The sequence below is a fragment of the Leiobunum rupestre genome, chromosome 5, assembly GCF_980474605.1.
Source record: "Leiobunum rupestre chromosome 5, qqLeiRupe1.1.hap1, whole genome shotgun sequence".
Classification (NCBI taxonomy): domain Eukaryota; kingdom Metazoa; phylum Arthropoda; class Arachnida; order Opiliones; family Sclerosomatidae; genus Leiobunum; species Leiobunum rupestre.
Window position 1 is genome coordinate 5,819,544 of NC_143388.1, and position 18,870 is coordinate 5,838,413.

Below are 18,870 nucleotides of genomic sequence, written 5' to 3' on the forward strand. Positions count from 1 at the left end.
CACGTTTATTGTATAAACGCTTGCGAATAAACGCGTATGTCACATAAACGCTTAGTTACTAAACGCGTTTACCTTATAAACACTTGGTGTCTAAACGCGTTTAGGTTTACTACGTGCTTAAAAAAGCGTTACAAGATGGCGTTTAGGAAAATGTTTAGATTCTAAACGTTGTTTTTTCTGTGTACCAAAATCGAACGTGAATAGCTCTAACGTATCCTATAACTAATAATGTGATTGAGATCACCCGTGAGGAAGATACTGCGAGTTTCTGGATCCGAACCCTTTAGACAAAATTTTGCAAGATTGTATCTAAGTCATTGGTAACATTGAATGTCTGCACAAGTGGGATATCTTTTCCTGCAGGCGCACTGTAATTTGGTATCTATCGATCATTTTTTCCAAAGATATTTCTACTGTACACCTATATTAATAGGTTAGAAGTTAAAGGATAACGGTTAAGCTTTAACCAGTTAGATAGCCCTATAGCCCATTAAAAACTAAAATTTATGGCGAAAACCGCATCAAAAAATATTGAGTGGTTAATTTTTAATAAATAAAGAAATTTCGGGAAATCGAAAAGCGCGCATCCGCCGCGACACCTGGTGAGAAGTCGGTGAGACCGAAAAACAACGTTAAAGTGCGCGCTGCTGAAGACGCGAAAGATTTGTTTTGCATGCGCGGTGCGTTCCAGTTATAAGAGACTTAAGCCTAAATTGAGCGATTTTAAAAGTTGGGATAGTTCGCAAATCGTTCATACGGGGTTAGGGGCGCTGGCGGCAGCCCCTAAAATGGCGGCGAAAATTCAAACCCAAACACCTGGCGTTATTTTTCGTTTCAACTTTTTGGGCCAAAAGCTATTTTTTCAAGACAAAAAAAGGTTCGTATTAGTGTATTGAACGTCTTGTTAATCTTTTGATACGGAAATAAGGCCATATTTGGAAAAGCTTGGCCGTTCCCCTTTAATGATTCTGTTTCATAAATGTTAGTAAGTGCTAAAAAAAGTGTACGTTAATCTTGTACGGGTGTAGACGTAGCTTCATTGTGTACTATACTTGTACACACTCCCCGATAAGTTTTGAAGGGCAGATTCACCCGTCTATTGTTAGAAAAGTGCCACCGACTACCCCCGTTGATGAGATTTTAGGCATCTAAGACTAAATAGTTGTCCATTTTATTGAGTTTAACTAATTAAATATGGAAATTTAACGAAGTCTCTCTCCTTTTTCATTACTAAAGATTAGAAAATTTGGTAGAACGCAGACTAAAGCCCAGTTCACACTATACAATTAATTGGGCCACTTAAATGTATTCAACTAATTGTAAACAAGAAAATTGTATAGTGTAAACAGAAAAAGTAGGAACTATTTTAAAAAGCTGTCTGTTCACACTATACAATTTCCTTGCTTACAATTAGTTGGATACAGTTAAGTGGCCCAAATAATTGTATAATGTGAACTGGGCTTAACCCTCCTAAAAGTGCACGTGTTTTAGCCAGGGTTAAACGTCGTATGATTAAATTCACTTATTTTTATTTATAGCGTTTACAGGATGTCCACTAAAAAAGAACAAGAGCTAATAATTAAAAAGGTATTTCACCTAGGAATTTTACATTTTCAGATTGCATAGCGTGCGCAGGAGGCCATTACATAATTACAAAACTCAATGACCTTAAGCACATTCAAAATCTATCTCGAGAAGCGTTGGGCTTAGAGACTCCGTTCCAATTAGAAAGGTGTGCGTCATCGCATTTTATGTTAAAGTCGCTCTGAACCGATGTAAATCGGCCAACAATAAGTCAAGAAAATAAGGTCGTTTCTTAGAGGACACCCTGTAACCTAGGAGCAACAAACACAACACCCCACACAAGGAGAACGCAACCCGTCAAAAGTCGTGGATTTTCTTGTGTACATTTTTCATTGGCTTTAGCGCCTGCTGCCGTCGGAAGGGGGAAATTCGGAAAATGTCTTCCCCCCGCCCGTAAAACGTTCATCGTAAAGGCTCGTGACGCTCGTCCAATGAAATTTGTACACAACCCTTCGTTAGCGTGTTTAAAGGCTAGCTGCGTTCTCTTTGTGTTTGTTGCTCCTAGCTGTAACGATTCGTGTGAAAATGACTTTAAACTTACATTTTGAACCTTAATGACAGTTAAACTTTAGCGTAACGACACCGGAGGTAATGATAGATTGTAAACATCAAAGCACTGTATTAGTCAGGGGGAGGTATCAATGTTGGCCCAAGGGGGTAGTCACTGGTAAAATCATTGTACACCTGATTACTGATTTTCGAAAATCATTGGTTGATTTCTACTGAATTCTAGTGATTTACAGTTATTTTATTAACAGATTTCCCGGAATTACGTACGATTTGTACACCTGTTCACTCCTTCGTGTTGGAGGGAGTAATACTTGACCAAAAACACCTGACGCCACCACCTGTTGGAATAGTAGCCCTGCCGGCCCAATCCATTGTTCAAACTACCGATCACCTTTAGTAGAGCTATTACCCCCGTACATTTTGGACCAACTATCCACCTGGGCAATCCACCTCTGACCAGAAAGAAGTATCGTGAGTGGGGGACACCGCTGAAATTCCTTGGTCAAGTTAAGGATATCTGTTAACACAAATTGAAATTAACCTATTTAATATTTATCCTCTTTTAACTGCACGTCGCCGTTAAAACAAAACCACGTAACTTGAGATACGTGGTTTTGTAAAAATTGACATATTTAGATTCTATATAATTAAAACATTAATAGGTTGCAATTGAATATCTTTTTTAAATTGAGAAAACATTTAAACGTATCTTGATATTCACAACGCATTTCGCGCACAAGCACGTATCTTGCTTATTTTCAGCTCCTATCTCACTTCATGACGCAAAACCACGTATCTCTAAAAATTCCCCTTTAGCAAAATATTTTCAAATTAAAATCCTCATAAATTCAACATTGAAACGAAATTATTTAACTATAAAATTAACTCGCGTGTAAAAACCTAACACGCGATTGCACAAGTCCCTGCAAAATTAAAAATCAATTTTTCTCAAAAAGACCACCGAAAAGATACGTTGATTTGTTTTAACGGCGACGTGCATATCTTTAAAACAATACACGTGAGTTTTTCAATTAAAAAAAACCGTTTTGATGTAATATATGACCTTCTAAAAAATTGTGGTAACGTTGAACGTCTGTACAAACTCGACGCCCCTGTGTGCTTGTTAACTTTGACTTTCCATCCATTAATCAAAATCTACCTTTGTTTGGGCACACCATGTTTTTAACTACGCTTACTATTCTGGATTGAACGTACACGTACAGTTGCGTTTAATGTTGGCCAAGTGCCACTGACTACATTCGCTTCTCATCTGTCTCACAACCCCCCAGACAGTCATCGCTACCCCTGTTGCATTGGCTTTATTTCGAGCTCGACATTGTTCAGCTGGCCAACTAAAACAATTTCCAGCGTATTTATTTATAGTTAGGGAGGCTGACTATTGAGACAATAATAATCAGCTAGGCTAATATTGAAGGCACCACCTTAGACCCAAGTCATCTAGCGACTTAAACAGGTGACCCGGTAACAATGTGCGAAAATGGTGGAATTTTTCCCAGCAAGAAATGGTGGAAGAAAAACGAACTGTTCCGAGCGGTACATTTGTACTTTTTAATACGTTTTCAAATTTTTATTACGAAATTTCATTTGGGATTTATAAAAATTTATGATGCGAAAATACGTTTTGATATTTTTGGACATATATTTAGTACGTTTTAACTTTTTGGAGTTCATTGAAAGTTCGATAAATAGTATGTGGTCCAATTTCACCACCAAAGTAGCTGGCTTTTTCTGAATTCCACTTGTATGCCCCTCTATTAAAAGCGACATTCACGCGGTTTTCAAGGGCATTGTAATTGTTGACAGCAGTTACAATGCCAGATTAAAATTTAAAAAGAAGAAAATTTGTTTCATAGATGGCGAACTATGCGGAAAATCGAAAAGTACGTTTTTCCCCTAAAAATGCGTCGAAAATACGTTCTGTATCAAGATTTAAAAGATTAAATCAAGATTTAAAAGATTAAATCAAGATTTAAAAGATTAAATCAAGATTTAAAAGATTAAATCAAGATTTAAAAGATTAAATCAAGATTTAAAAGATTAAATCAAGATTTAAAAGATTAAATCAAGATTTAAAAGATTAAATCAAGATTTAAAAGATTAAATCAAGATTTAAAAGATTAAATCAAGATTTAAAAGATTAAATCAAGATTTAAAAGATTAAATCAAGATTTAAAAGATTAAATCAAGATTTAAAAGATTAAATCAAGATTTAAAAGATTAAATCAAGATTTAAAAGATTAAATCAAGATTTAAATGATTAAATCAAGATTTAAAAGATCAAATCAAGATTTAAAAGATTAAATCAAGATTTAAAAGATTAAATCAAGATTTAAAAGATTAAATCAAGATTTAAAAGATTAAATCAAGATTTAAAAGATTAAATCAAGATTTAAAAGATTAAATCAAGATTTAAAAGATTGAATCAAGATTTAAAAGATTGAATCAAGATTTAAAAGATTAAATCAAGATTAAAAGATTAATCAGATTAAAAATTCAATCGCGATTAAGATGATAAAATCATGATTAAGCTGATTAAATGAGTTTTAAATCGAATTTGTGATTAAGCTGATTAAATCGGGATTTAATCAAGTTAGTGATTAAGCTGATTAAATCATGATTAAGCTGATTAAATTGCGATTAAGCTGATTAAATCGCGATTAAAAAATAAATATATTAAAAAATAGATCGTGATTAAATCGATATAATCACGATTCAGGTGATTAACTCACGAGTAAGCTGATTAGATCGTGATTAAATCAAGATTTAAAAGATTAAATCAAGATTTAAAAGATTAAATCAAGATTTAAAAGATTAAATCAAGATTTAAAAGATTAAATCAAGATTTAAAAGATTAAATCAAGATTTAAAAGATTAAATCAAGAATTAAAAGATTAAATCAAGATTTAAAAGATTAAATCAAGAATTAAAAGATTAAATCAAGAATTAAAAGATTAAATCAAGATTTAAATGATTAAATCAAGATTTAAATGGTTAAATTAAGATTTAAATGATTAAATCAAGATTTAAATGATTAAATCAAGATTTAAATGGTTAAATCAAGATTTAAAAGATTAAATCAAGATTTAAAAGATTAAATCAAGATTTAAAAGATTAAATCAAGATTTAAAAGATTAAACCAAGAATTAAAAGATTAAATCAAGAATTAAAAGATTAAATCAAGATTTAAATGATTAAATCAAGATTTAAATGGTTAAATCAAGATTAAAAAGATTAAATCAAGATAAAAAGATTAATCAGATTAAAAATTCAATCGCGATTAAGATGATAAAATCATGATTAAGCTGATTAAATGAGTATTAAATCGAGTTTGTGATTAATCTGATTAAATCAGGATTTAATCAAGTTAGTGATTAAGCTGATTATATCACGATTAAGCTGATTAAATTGCGATTAAGCTGATTAAATCGCGATTAAAAAATAAATATATTAAAAAATAGATCGTGATTAAATCGATATAATCACGATTCAGGTGATTAACTCACGAGTAAGCTGATTAGATCGTGATTAAATCAAGATTTAAAAGATTAAATCAAGAGTAAGCTGATTAGATCGTGATTAAATCAAGATTTAAAAGATTAAATCAAGATTTAAAAGATTAAATCAAGATTTAAAAGATTAAATCAAGATTTAAAAGATTAAATCAAGATTTAAAAGATTAAATCAAGATTTAAAAGATTAAATCAAGATTTAAAAGATTAAATCAAGATTTAAAAGATTAAATCAAGATTTAAAAGATTAAATCAAGATTTAAAAGATTAAATCAAGATTTAAAAGATTAAATCAAGATTTAAAAGATTAAATCAAGATTTAAAAGATTAAATCAAGATTTAAAAGATTAAATCAAGATTTAAAAGATTAAATCAAGATTTAAAAGATTAAATCAAGATTTAAAAGATTAAATCAAGATTTAAAAGATTAAATCAAGATTTAAAAGATTAAATCAAGATTTAAAAGATTAAATCAAGATTTAAAAGATTAAATCAAGATTTAAAAGATTAAATCAAGATTTAAAAGATTAAATCAAGATTTAAAAGATTAAATTAAGATTTAAAAGATTAAATTAAGCTTTAAATGATTAAATTAAGCTTTAAATGATTAAATTAAGATTTAAATTATTAAATCAAGATTTAAATGATTAAATCAAGATTTAAATGATTAAATCAAGATTTAAATGGTTAAATCAAGATTAAAATTATTAAATCAAGTTTAAAAGATTAATCAGATTAAAAATTCAATCGCGATTAAGATGATAAAATCATGATTAAGCTGATTAAATGAGTATTAAATCGAATTTGTGATTAAGCTGATTAAATCAGGATTTAATCAAGTTAGTGATTAAGCTGATTAAATCACGATTAAGCTGATTAAATTGCGATTAAGCTGATTAAATCGCGATTAAAAAAGAAATATATTAAAAAAATAGATCTTAATAAATCGATATAATTATGATTCAGGTGATTAACTCACGAGTAAGCTGATTAGATCGTGATTAAATCAAGATTTAAAAGATTAAATCAAGAGTAAGCTGATTAGATCGTGATTAAATCAAGATTTAAAAGATTAAATCAAGATTTAAAAGATTAAATCAAGATTTAAAAGATTAAATCAAGATTTAAAAGATTAAATCAAGATTTAAAAGATTAAATCAAGATTTAAAAGATTAAATCAAGATTTAAAAGATTAAATCAAGATTTAAAAGATTAAATCAAGATTTAAAAGATTAAATCAAGATTTAAAAGATTAAATCAAGATTTAAAAGATTAAATCAAGATTTAAAAGATTAAATCAAGATTTAAAAGATTAAATCAAGATTTAAAAGATTTAATCAAGATTTAAAAGATTAAATCAAGATTTAAAAGATTAAATCAAGATTTAAAAGATTAAATCAAGATTTAAAAGATTAAATCAAGATTTAAAAGATTAAATCAAGATTAAAATATTAATCAGATTAAAAATTCTATCGCGATTAACACGGTTTAATACAATTAATCGGATTAAATCCGATTAAGTATGCACACGAAAGAGGAGTGATCAGCACCTCGCCAAATACTAGCTCGCGGAAAATTATTTATTTTTATTTTTGAGCTGTGACTTTTTTCACGTGAAAGGTAACCAATTAACTTAAAGGAATTATGAATCTCGATATTTCAGGTGCATCAATGAATTTAAATTTTCTACCACCAGGTTCAACTGAACTATACAGGTGATTGCCATACCATACAACACAAATCGTTGCTCGTGTTAGCGGTCGATTTTCCGATTGAATTGCTACTCCGCTTATGGATAAAAAATCTGGTGGTTTGAATATTTTTTGTTTCATTCTTTTAGCAACTGTCGGCTCTATCATTCATTGCCACATGTATTATGATTAGGCCCTTGTTATTAGAGATGGCAATGAATTTATCCGATTCTTCGAAAAAACGACTTTACTCGAGAGCGTGGTGCCATCTATTAATGGGTAAGGAGGCTAAAATTCAAAATAGCGAAACAATAAAGTTGTCAGAGAACCATTGTAGCGTATTATAATTAGACAACTTTTAGTTTACTTAATGAGCTTTAACCTAAATTATGAGTCCCATATAAAATATCTTGAAAAAAATTACTATAATTTAAGGTATTGTAAAATTTACAAACGAGTCAATCAACGCGAGGGGTACTTTTATGTCCCGCCTTTTGGGTCAAAATGTAGCTCAAGCATCTTGATTTCAACGCTAGCGACATCTGTTGCAACTTCACGTCTTGCTGACACTTGCTTTAATGTCTAGTATAAAAATAAATGATTTTCAATCATGTCTGAGACACAACCTGTTAAGCGGAAATGAGACGAAGATTGGAAACTTAACGTTGTAGCTCAGCACGACCTCTGTGACCTATGAGGTCAGGTAAGGCTTCCTTTTTTTTGAAAAAAGTACCAATTTATATAGTTATTTTTAAAGCCGTTAGATTGCATTGCAGGTATTGAAATTCGCTTATTAAATAATATCATTCAGACGGAAAAAGTAATGGCATCCAATAGTTTTCAGTGATCTAAGCTGGGCGTTACTTTTACAAATTTTTATATTTGAAAACAGTACGGTAATTTTTCGTTTTCTTATTCGTGTCTAATGAAAATGTATTACAGAGAAAATAAATCGAGCGAGCATGTAGAAAGCAAGGGCGTGAAATCCAGCCCAAGATTGGATTTCAGTTGATAAATTCTCCGTGCAGTTTCTATTAAAGAACGAATCGGATTTACAATCGTGGCGGGGCTTGGAAACCGAAATGAAACACGGCAAAAAGGATTAGGAGAAACCCTCGCCTCTCACCTCAACCCTCCCCTGCCACCTCAACCCTTCGCTTCCACCTCAACTCTCTCCTATCAACTTCGCCTCTCTCCGGTCTCAATCTAATCTCTCGGTAGGCTGTTGCCCCTTCTAGCCGCTCAAGATTGGTTAGGAGAAGACGTTCAGAAAAGAAAAAAATAATAATTTTATTCTGTTCTTTAAAACGGGACCATTGCGTGGCGTAGAACGGTTCTTTGTAGCGAAATCGTGTCGTGCCCTCAACATTCTTCTTTTCATTTAATAAAATAATATTTGATGGTCATTGGACATTCACATCCATTAATAGATAAATATTTTATTTGGTTAAATTGGGTGTTCAAACGCTTTTCTCGTTGGGTACCACATATTATAATATTAAATGACAAGCTATTTAAATTTTTATTTAAAGGGAATGTAACCTACCCAGGCTACTCCTTAATGCAATATTTTATTCCTGATATGAGCATGAACCAATTACCATCAAGTCATCAGCCTGTTATCAAGATTGGAAGTTATGGTATATTAACCACTATTATGTTTATAATAGGAGTTTATTGTAACGGAAATACAAAATGTATAAAGTCTTGAGTAATAAAAAAATAAAAATAAAAACCCCGAAGTTAAGATTTGCATTGAAATCATTCACAAGTAAGTTAAATAATCAAATTTTAAAGTACCGAATTTAAATTTTAGTTAAACAAACCATTTTAAGGAATGACAATTAAATGTTTGAAACCTAGAGCAATTTAATTTGATATTGAAAAACCACTGTGACCACTCTCACGCGTAAATAACTCTCTACAGTGTCTCAAAACGTTTTTATCGAATGGGCCATCTCGAAATTTGTAAATTGTGATATCGTCCTTCAAAAATACTTAAATATTGCAATAAAAAAAGACTAGTGTTAACATGGAGATATCGACCTTCAAAACGTGATCTTTGGAGATCGGAAAGTTGGTCATTCGTGATCTATATATTCACAACAGATGGTCAATCCTAACAATGTGTTGTGACCGCACTTACTTGTTAGTTACAAAAACTGCAACGATAAGTAAATAGTACAACAATAAATAAAATAATAATATTATTTCTGTTTGCAAATTACAATCAATCAACTTGGCGTGGAAAAATAGCGTTCACAACACAAATTGCATCCAAATTCCATATTCCATAGCATGTTTGAATTATGTATCCGGCGCATGGCACAAGAAAAATTAATAGCTGCCTTAGTTACAAAAAATAATTGTATCGGCTTTTTTTGCCTTTACGATCTACATTTATATTTTATAGTAAATATATTCGAAATTCTACTCGAATAGTTTCCAAGTTATCATTTTTAGTTCCACATCGATATATATAATGCTATGACTGAAATGTAGTAGTAGTAGTAGTTGTTGTAGTAGTAGTTGTTGTTGTAGTAGTAGTTGTTGTAGTAGTAGTAATCTTAGGACGCAACAGCATTAGAGATGGCGCTGGTGTTACTCACCGTGATAAAATTGATTAAAATGAGTTTCAAGGCAAAATATTATCCACGTTCATCACTATCAGCTTTTATTTATGAAAATCAATTTATGAAAATCAATTTATGAAAATCAATTTATGAAAATCAATTTATGAAAATCAATTTATGAAAATCAATTTATGAAAATCAATTTATGAAAATCAATTTATGAAAATCAATTTATGAAAATCAATTTATGAAAATCAATTTATGAAAATCAATTTATGAAAATCAATTTATGAAAATCAATTTATGAAAATCAATTTATGAAAATCAATTTATGAAAATCAATTTATGAAAATCAATTTATGAAAATCAATTTATGAAAATCAATTTATGAAAATCAATTTATGAAAATCAATTTATGAAAATCAATTTATGAAAATCAATTTATGAAAATCAATTTATGAAAATCAATTTATGAAAATCAATTTATGAAAATCAATTTATGAAAATCAATTTATGAAAATCAATTTATGAAAATCAATTTATGAAAATCAATTTATGAAAATCAATTTATGAAAATCAATTTATGAAAATCAATTTATGAAAATCAATTTATGAAAATCAATTTATGAAAATCAATTTATGAAAATCAATTTATGAAAATCAATTTATGAAAATCAATTTATGAAAATCAATTTATGAAAATCAATTTATGAAAATCAATTTATGAAAATCAATTTATGAAAATCAATTTATGAAAATCAATTTATGAAAATCAATTTATGAAAATCAATTTATGAAAATCAATTTATGAAAATCAATTTATGAAAATCAATTTATGAAAATCAATTTATGAAAATCAATTTATGAAAATCAATTTATGAAAATCAATTTATGAAAATCAATTTATGAAAATCAATTTATGAAAATCAATTTATGAAAATCAATTTATGAAAATCAATTTATGAAAATCAATTTATGAAAATCAATTTATGAAAATCAATTTATGAAAATCAATTTATGAAAATCAATTTATGAAAATCAATTTATGAAAATCAATTAACAACATTTTTTATTACCTTCAGCGGGACTCGAGCTCGCCCCCACAGACAGGATATTTTATGCCCGCGACAACGATTCATAAGCGAACCATGTAGAACCTTTTATCTATAACAGGTTACGTATAGTTTCTCTACAGCTTTGACAGATGTCGGTAGTGCATGGTGTAGTGAAACTATATTTCCGTATTTTGTATTAACAATTGGGATTGCTACCCCTTTTTGCTCGGGGAGGAGTGCTAATAATAATGATATAAATAAATATAATAATAATGGTATAAATATAATGATATAATTTCATATTATGAAAAATTGAAAAGAGTACTAAAATTAATTAATGCATTAAAATAATATCAAATATTAAAAATTTATATTTGGCTGTAGTATTATAATAACAAATCCATTAAAATTATAAAATAAATAAAATAATAAATATGATATAAATATTATAATATTATTTTATGTTATAAAAATTGTATTTATTTTATTAAAATAATAACAAAAAATATATTAGAAGCAAATAATAATTACAGTATAAAAATTGAAAAGAGAACTAAGTTTCAAGTTTTTTCTAGGTTATATTTTGCCTAAATCCATTAAGGCTATCAGCTAGGCTATTACCCAAGGCACCACCCTAGGCCTAAGTCATCGAGCGACTTTTAGAGCCTTTTAATTCAGGTAATAAAATATTTTAAAAATAATAAATATGATATAAATATTATAATGTTTTTTGTATTTTAAAAATTGAAAAGAGAACTAAAATTAATTAATCCATTAAAATAATAAAATATATTAGAAATTTATATTTTGCTGTATATAATGAAATGAAATGAACTGAAATGAAAGGTTTATTTACGTGTTTAGCAACAGTACCGAGGTACCTACAAGGTCAAACACGGGGGAGGGGAAAAGGGGAAATACAAATGAACGTAAATGTTAGTTACAAATAATTGAAGCAAGTAACGGTCATACCGAGACCTAAATAATAATAGTTTACATTTTTTAATTGTGTATTGGAGATTACATGAAAAAATGTCTAGGTAACCGCAAACTTTGTTGCACGTGATTTGCATTCTAAGTAGGGGAGTAATAATTCTTCTGGAAGAAAATGGCTGACATTGACGTGTGCGCAGATCAGGTACGTGGAAATTGATAAAGAGAGTCAAATCTGGGATTTTATAAACACGAATAGTTTCTCGTTTTTTAGTGGACACCCTGTATTTTGAAAATAAATGCTGTGTAAATGCTCGTTTAATTAGAAATTTAGCTTTAATTTCGAACTCGTTCTATTGAATCGCAAATTAATAATTTAATGAATCATTAATGAAAAGCAGTAGAAATTAAGTGGGTGAGGATGGCACGTAACAACTATTATATTGCTTAATTATACAAATTAAATTTTTTAACCATGGTCAAGGTATATAAACTAAAACTTAATAAAATACACGACGGATACTTCATGGTTTATTCATATTTATTTAACGGGGAACGGTCAAGCTTTAACCAGTTAGATAGCCCTATAGCCCATTAAAAACTAAAATTTATGCCGAAAACCGCATCCAAAAATATTGAGTGGTTAATTTTTAATAAAATAAAGAAATTTCGGGAAATCGAAAAGCGCGCGTCTGCCGTGACACCTGGTGAGAAGTCGGTGAGACAGAAAAACAACATAAAAGCGCCCGCTGCTGAAGACGCGAAAATTTTATTTTGCACGCGCGGCGCGTTAAGCCTAAATTGCGCGATTTGAAAAGTTAGGATAGTTCGCAAATCGCGGGGTTAGGGGCGTTGGTGGCAGCCCCTAAGATGGCGGCGAAAATTCCAACCCAAACACCTGGCGTTAATTTTCGTTTCAACTTTTTGGGCCAAAAGCTATTTTTTCAAGACAAAAAAGGTACCTGTTAGTATGTTGAACGTCTTGTTAATATTTTGATACGGAAATAAGGCCATATTTGGAAAAGCTTGGCCGTTCCCCTTTAAAACTTAAAAAACACTGCGAGCTTTCGGGTATGACACCCCTTGTCAAGCGTATATGTTAAACTAAAATTAAATTGCTTATTACACACAATCCCTAGGGATTTGTGGGTATTGGTTTCACGTACAGCGTAGCCGATGCCGCCGTGTCGTTGATATCTCTTTAACAGTTAGGGCAAAAAAGGTCAACGATACTCTCGTTCGACGGTACATTTACGAGCTTTGATATCCCCATATAATGTTTTTAATCTGAGCCCAGAAAGTAGAGCATTTGCCCATTTTAGTAATTTTTGGCAATTTTCGATTTTAAATATACATACCAACCCGGGTTCATTGGGTACATTTTGAATCGGCCGCCAAGCTGTCTTTCATGTAGGAAGGCACCAAAAACACTCATATCTTTAAAATATCAAAGCTATTTATTTTTTGTTGTATATAGGGGGGCGCCATTTTGAAAATTTTGAACCGGGAGCCATATTCCCTCGGTACTCCTCTGCTACGGAATTTTTTTAAATTAAGACCGACTTCGTTGAAAATTATATTTTTAGTTAGTGCTGATCATTTATGAACAAAGTTTGTGGTTGCATTTCTAATTTTAAGTGAGTTTTCTGGACAATTTGCGTGACCCTACAACCCATACAAACATTTGTGATAATTGAATTTCTTACCAATTCAAGATTCGGAATACAAGCGCCATCGGTCTCCAAATATCTGAACTTCGACCTTGGAAACCTCTACGATCTGCGTTCATTGTCTTCTATAGGACGATGGATTCAATCTGCGCCCTTTTATGGCACCACGCGTTTGTTATAAAGCGTGCTCATATGGTTTTCTTTGAGTTAAAATTACTCTTTGGTTGTTATTGCTTAGTGGCTTAGTTATGTTAAACGACCGGGTTCGTGTGATAGGTAAAAAAGGACTTTGTAAACAAATCGAGGTAACCAGCGTAAAAAAATTTAAACAGTAGTTAAATCCCTGCTGTTTGGTTTTGCGCTTGTTGCAGCCTACTTCCAGGGGTTAGTAGTCGACACTTTGAAGCTCTCTGGCGCTCTTTTAACTCATCGTAGAAAAATGGGGGGGGGGAACAGGCATACTTCTCAACTCACACCCTACAACTCCTTAAAAATTAAGCATAACCTTTTGAAACACACTACACACAATACCCCGATTGTATAGTCAAAAGTCCGTGACATCTTGTTTTATTCCTATATATTAATGAATTAAAACAGGATGTTTCAAAGCTATCATGCTTATTCTCGTCTCTGTTTAGAGGCATTTTTTGAGCGTTACTTTTACAGTATAGCGTGATGTTGAGGGAGTCCTTACCGCCATCTGATGGCAAAAAATGTTAATGAACATTCACTAGGTATCCCCTTAATTTACATTTAACTTACTCGGTGTCTTTTACATGTCGACGTAATAGCCGGGGGCCGATAGAGTGCCAGGGCCCGGGGAACGGAATAATAATGTTTCTGGGTCATAAGAGAGCCTTTACTACAAGTTTTCGGGGAGGAACCTGGGATAAGTATAGCACGTTCATTCAAACCCTGGCCCCTAGGTCGCACAGGCTTTAGTAGGTTCTACCTGTTAACCTTCTCTTGTCGTAAAAGCATAAGTAACGTAATAAAAATAAGCATTCCAATTAGGCAAAATAATGCTTTTGTCCTATTGGTTAGGTGCCCATTGCGTCGATTCTCTTTCAACCGAATCCCATTCGACCGACATTTTGTTTGCTCACAAGTGAAAGCACGAAACCTAACCTAACCTAACCTAAACTAACCTTACCCAACCTAACGAAATAAACAGATGTCACCTTTATTAACTATCGGGATCGTCGGGATCCGGGATTTAAGGGGTGAAATTGGGGTAAAATCGTAGAAAAGTCAATGTATTTATGATATTTATCGCGACGATATGTTTTTTCGTATATCAACATATTGTGTTCAGGCCAACTTGTTCATTTATCTCCGCTTATCTCAAATTTCAAGAGTACACTTATATGGTACTTGAACGTATATCTTATCAAGTTTTATCGTACGTAATAAGATGAAATGATGTAAAAAGTGATAACCTAGGAGATAGCACGCGTGCGCGGATTACCCGGGAGGCGCGGTTAATTTGAATTTAAAACATGGAGTGTTTTGACGTCATGGAATATTCGTTGTTAAAGTGACGTAGAATGGAAATATTTTTAAACTTCATTTTATTATGTCGAGTGATTCAATACTTTAAAGAGATAAACTGTTATATAAGACGCGTGTGGCATTGGGTAGTGGGGGTCTTTCCGAGTGCGTTTACCGCGTATATTTCCGTATAAAGCCTGGTTTTCACTGGGTTAAAAACAGCGGAATTGGGTTTCCGCGCCGTTTGCGGAAAAATATTTTCCGCAAAATTTTACGGAAAGCTTGCGATATTCCGCGAAAAAGCGCGGAATGGAAGTTCTATTTTTCCGAATTTTTAAAACGCAACGCAATGTGCTATCCAATCAGTGAAGATCGTGCGTGGACGTCACTTCGGTTTTAAGGCGGGAGGTCTAAAAAGCGACGCGTTTAGTTTATAAACATCATACTTGTAATTTAGTAAGTTTGTCACGATGACTTCTAAACAAAAACGAATGAATGGTAATCAACAGGAGCTATTCATAGAAGAGGTTCGCGCTTATCCTTTTTTGTATGACAAAGCAAATAGATGTTTCAAAAACAATGAAATGAAAGAAAATCGGTGGACTGCTATTGGAGCTCTCTATGGCATATCAGGTAAAGAGATTTAAGATTAATATACTTTTGCAGACTTTTAATTGTTACATGTTTCTAATTTATATTAGGCTTTGAGGCGTCAAAGAAATGGAAAAATCTTAGAGATAGATATTTGAAAGAAAAGAGGGCAACAGAGTCGAGGAGTGGATCAGGGTTGGATGATATTATTGTACCCACATGGAAGCAATATAAAATATTAGATGGATTTCTCAGCAGTACAGTATCTCACCGAAAGTATGTTTTTTGTCATTTGAGCTTTCATTTTAATAGTTTAAAGAATTTTTATTACACTCATTTAGAACTTTCAACAACCTGGAAGTTTTAATTGAACAGAGTACCCCATTTGATTTACAAGATGAATCCGAAACAGCTGATGACATATTCAATGCTACTCAGCGTACTCCACCAAGGTTTGTTTACTATTGATTATTTGAAAATGCAAAACAATCCAAACTACAGCTTCATTTTATATAAAGGGAAAATATTGTTGAAACTACAGTTAACTATGAAAATTTGGTAGATGATGACATGTCAATAGAGAAATGTGAAAATTCTAAGATCCCTGTCTCGAAATCAAATGAAGTACACCCTCTTATTGAAACCAATAAACCCGTTGAGGAAGTTGCTTTTGTTTCAGCTGATAAATCTAAATCTGAATATCATACTCCATCCAAAACCACTCAACGCAAACGTAAAAGAGATGAAATTGAAAATAAAATGGTTAACATGCTGGATGCTGCTACAGCTAATTTACACAAGCTCGTACCCCAAAGTATTGGAAAATTACAGGAGAAAGAGGAAGAAAAAGACGAAACATTCTATTACTTTCAAAGTTGTGCTCACAGATTTAAAAGATTGAATGTCAACCAACAACGCAAATTGAGATACAAAATTGAAACATGTTTTTTCGATATAGAAAGTGAAGACTGAAAAATAGTTTTAAACTTCATTAAAAATATGAATTTTATTGTTATAACATTGTAATATTGACAAGTTTTTATTGTGATAAATAACATTGTACTGTTAAGAGTTCTTAAAATATTGTCAGAAGTAAACACATCTGATATTGTACTATTAACTTTTTTAATAAATGGTTTATCTCTATAAAAATGAAAATTTCACTAAACTATCCCTACATTCTAGAGACATGAGCCATTTGGTTGTCAATTGCACCTTCGTTAGAAAAATAATTGGCTAACCTTTCTTTCAACCTTTGTGCCAGTTCACTGCTTCGGTTTGGTCTACAATTGTCTACAAAATCTTTTATGGCACAGTCTTCCCCAACTAAATTTCTCCATTGTCCATTTTCTAGTAATTCACCACTGTCATCTTCAAAATCAGCTAATTCTGCTGCATTGTATCTGCGCTGGTGCTTTGATTTTCCTAATTCATCTGTAATAAGGTAATTGTGGAGACACACTGTTGCTTTTATGATGCCATCAACGTTTTCCGGATTGCCTTTGATGGTTTTCTGATAAATTCCCCATTGAGCTGACATAATGCCAAAGGCATTTTCGATTACCCTTCTTGCTCGTGATAACCGAAAATTGTAGATTCGCTCAGTTAATGTAACACCTTTTGAGGTAGGATAAGGACGCATTAAATTTGGAAGTTGGGGAAATGCCTCGTCACCGATGAAAAAATACGGAAAGTTTATGTTGGAATTAGGCAATGGTCTTGGTTGAGGTAAAGGTAAACGGTTATATTTCACTTTAGCCCCAAAGCATGAAGAAGAAAAAATACCACCATCGCTTTCACTTCCATAGCTCCCTATGTCTACCATCGTGAAACGATAGTGAGCGTCACACATGGCCATTAAAACTATACTAAAAGATTTCTTATAGTTAAAATATTTTGAGCCAGAGTTAGCGGGGCACTGAATGGACACATGCTTCCCGTCGATTGAACCGCAACAATGAGGAAAGTTCCACTCATCATAAAATCCTTTACTAACTTCTCCCCATTCAACAGGGTTTTGCGGCATCTTCAAGCAAATAAGAGACAAAACTTCCCATATAACTTTACACGTGTCCCGGATAATATTAGATATGGCAGTTTTACTGATGCGAAAACCAAAACACAGGCTGATCTGACTGGCCAAATACCTGAGGAAAGAGAACTTAATATAAGAAAATGCACAATATTAGTATATTACTGTAATTATGAAATACCTCAAAGTTACTGATAATCTTTCTTCTGCAGATATCGGTTTTCTGAAATTAGTCTTCTTCTTAGATATTTTGTCCCTGACGAGACTTAATATGTGGTCGAATTGTTCCTTGGACATACGAAAAAACCTACAGTTTGAATTTGTTAAATCCTTAATCTTTGTACAATCATAACAAATGGCCAAGGCTTACATGTGGTGTTTTTCAATGTCAGATTCCCTCAGTTCTTGTATTAAATTTTTGTAGTAGCCCTTTTCCTCGCGTCTCAAAAATATTCCCTTTACCCAGAACCGTCTTTCGTAGATAGTTCTTGCATATTTTCTCCATAAATGAAATGCTAAAATACCAATAACTAGTTGAATATACGCGAAAATATAAGCATTAAATTCGACATGTTGCACCTCTTCGGCGTCCATTTTAATTCTGTGAGTCAGTAAAGATACAATCTTCAGCGCATGCGCTATCGAAACCGCCAAATAACAAACCTCTTGAAAAAATCCCCAGTGAAAACCAGTTGCGGAAAAGCCTTGGAAAATCCGCCGGAAATATATTTGCGTAAAACAGTTTCCGCCGTTTTTTAGCCCAGTGAAAACCAGGCTTAAGGGCGTTTTCCGCGTAGTTTTTCCGCGAATGAGCACGTTTTTCGACACCGGCGCGTTTTCACGTAGTTTTCTGAATTGGGGATCTTGTTTCTTGGTATGTTGATGAAAACTCAGAAAAATTTGAGATATACTGATAAAATATTACTCTGATTGACGGGAATTATCGTCACTGCTTATCGAATGTATAACACCTTTTAAGGAAAATAAATTTTTGAGACAAGGCTGCCATCTATAGAAGCGTTTTACAGTTCATTGAAAAATCTATTTTTTTTTTAAATCATCATCTCGTTCGTAATTGCCTTTCTATCTCTTCAATTTTAAAAGTATATCCTAATTAATTATATATTTTTAACATTAACAAGTCTCCAAATTATACCAACTTTTAACCAATTTTCCCCAATTGTACTAATTTTTAACAGAATTTCCTAAA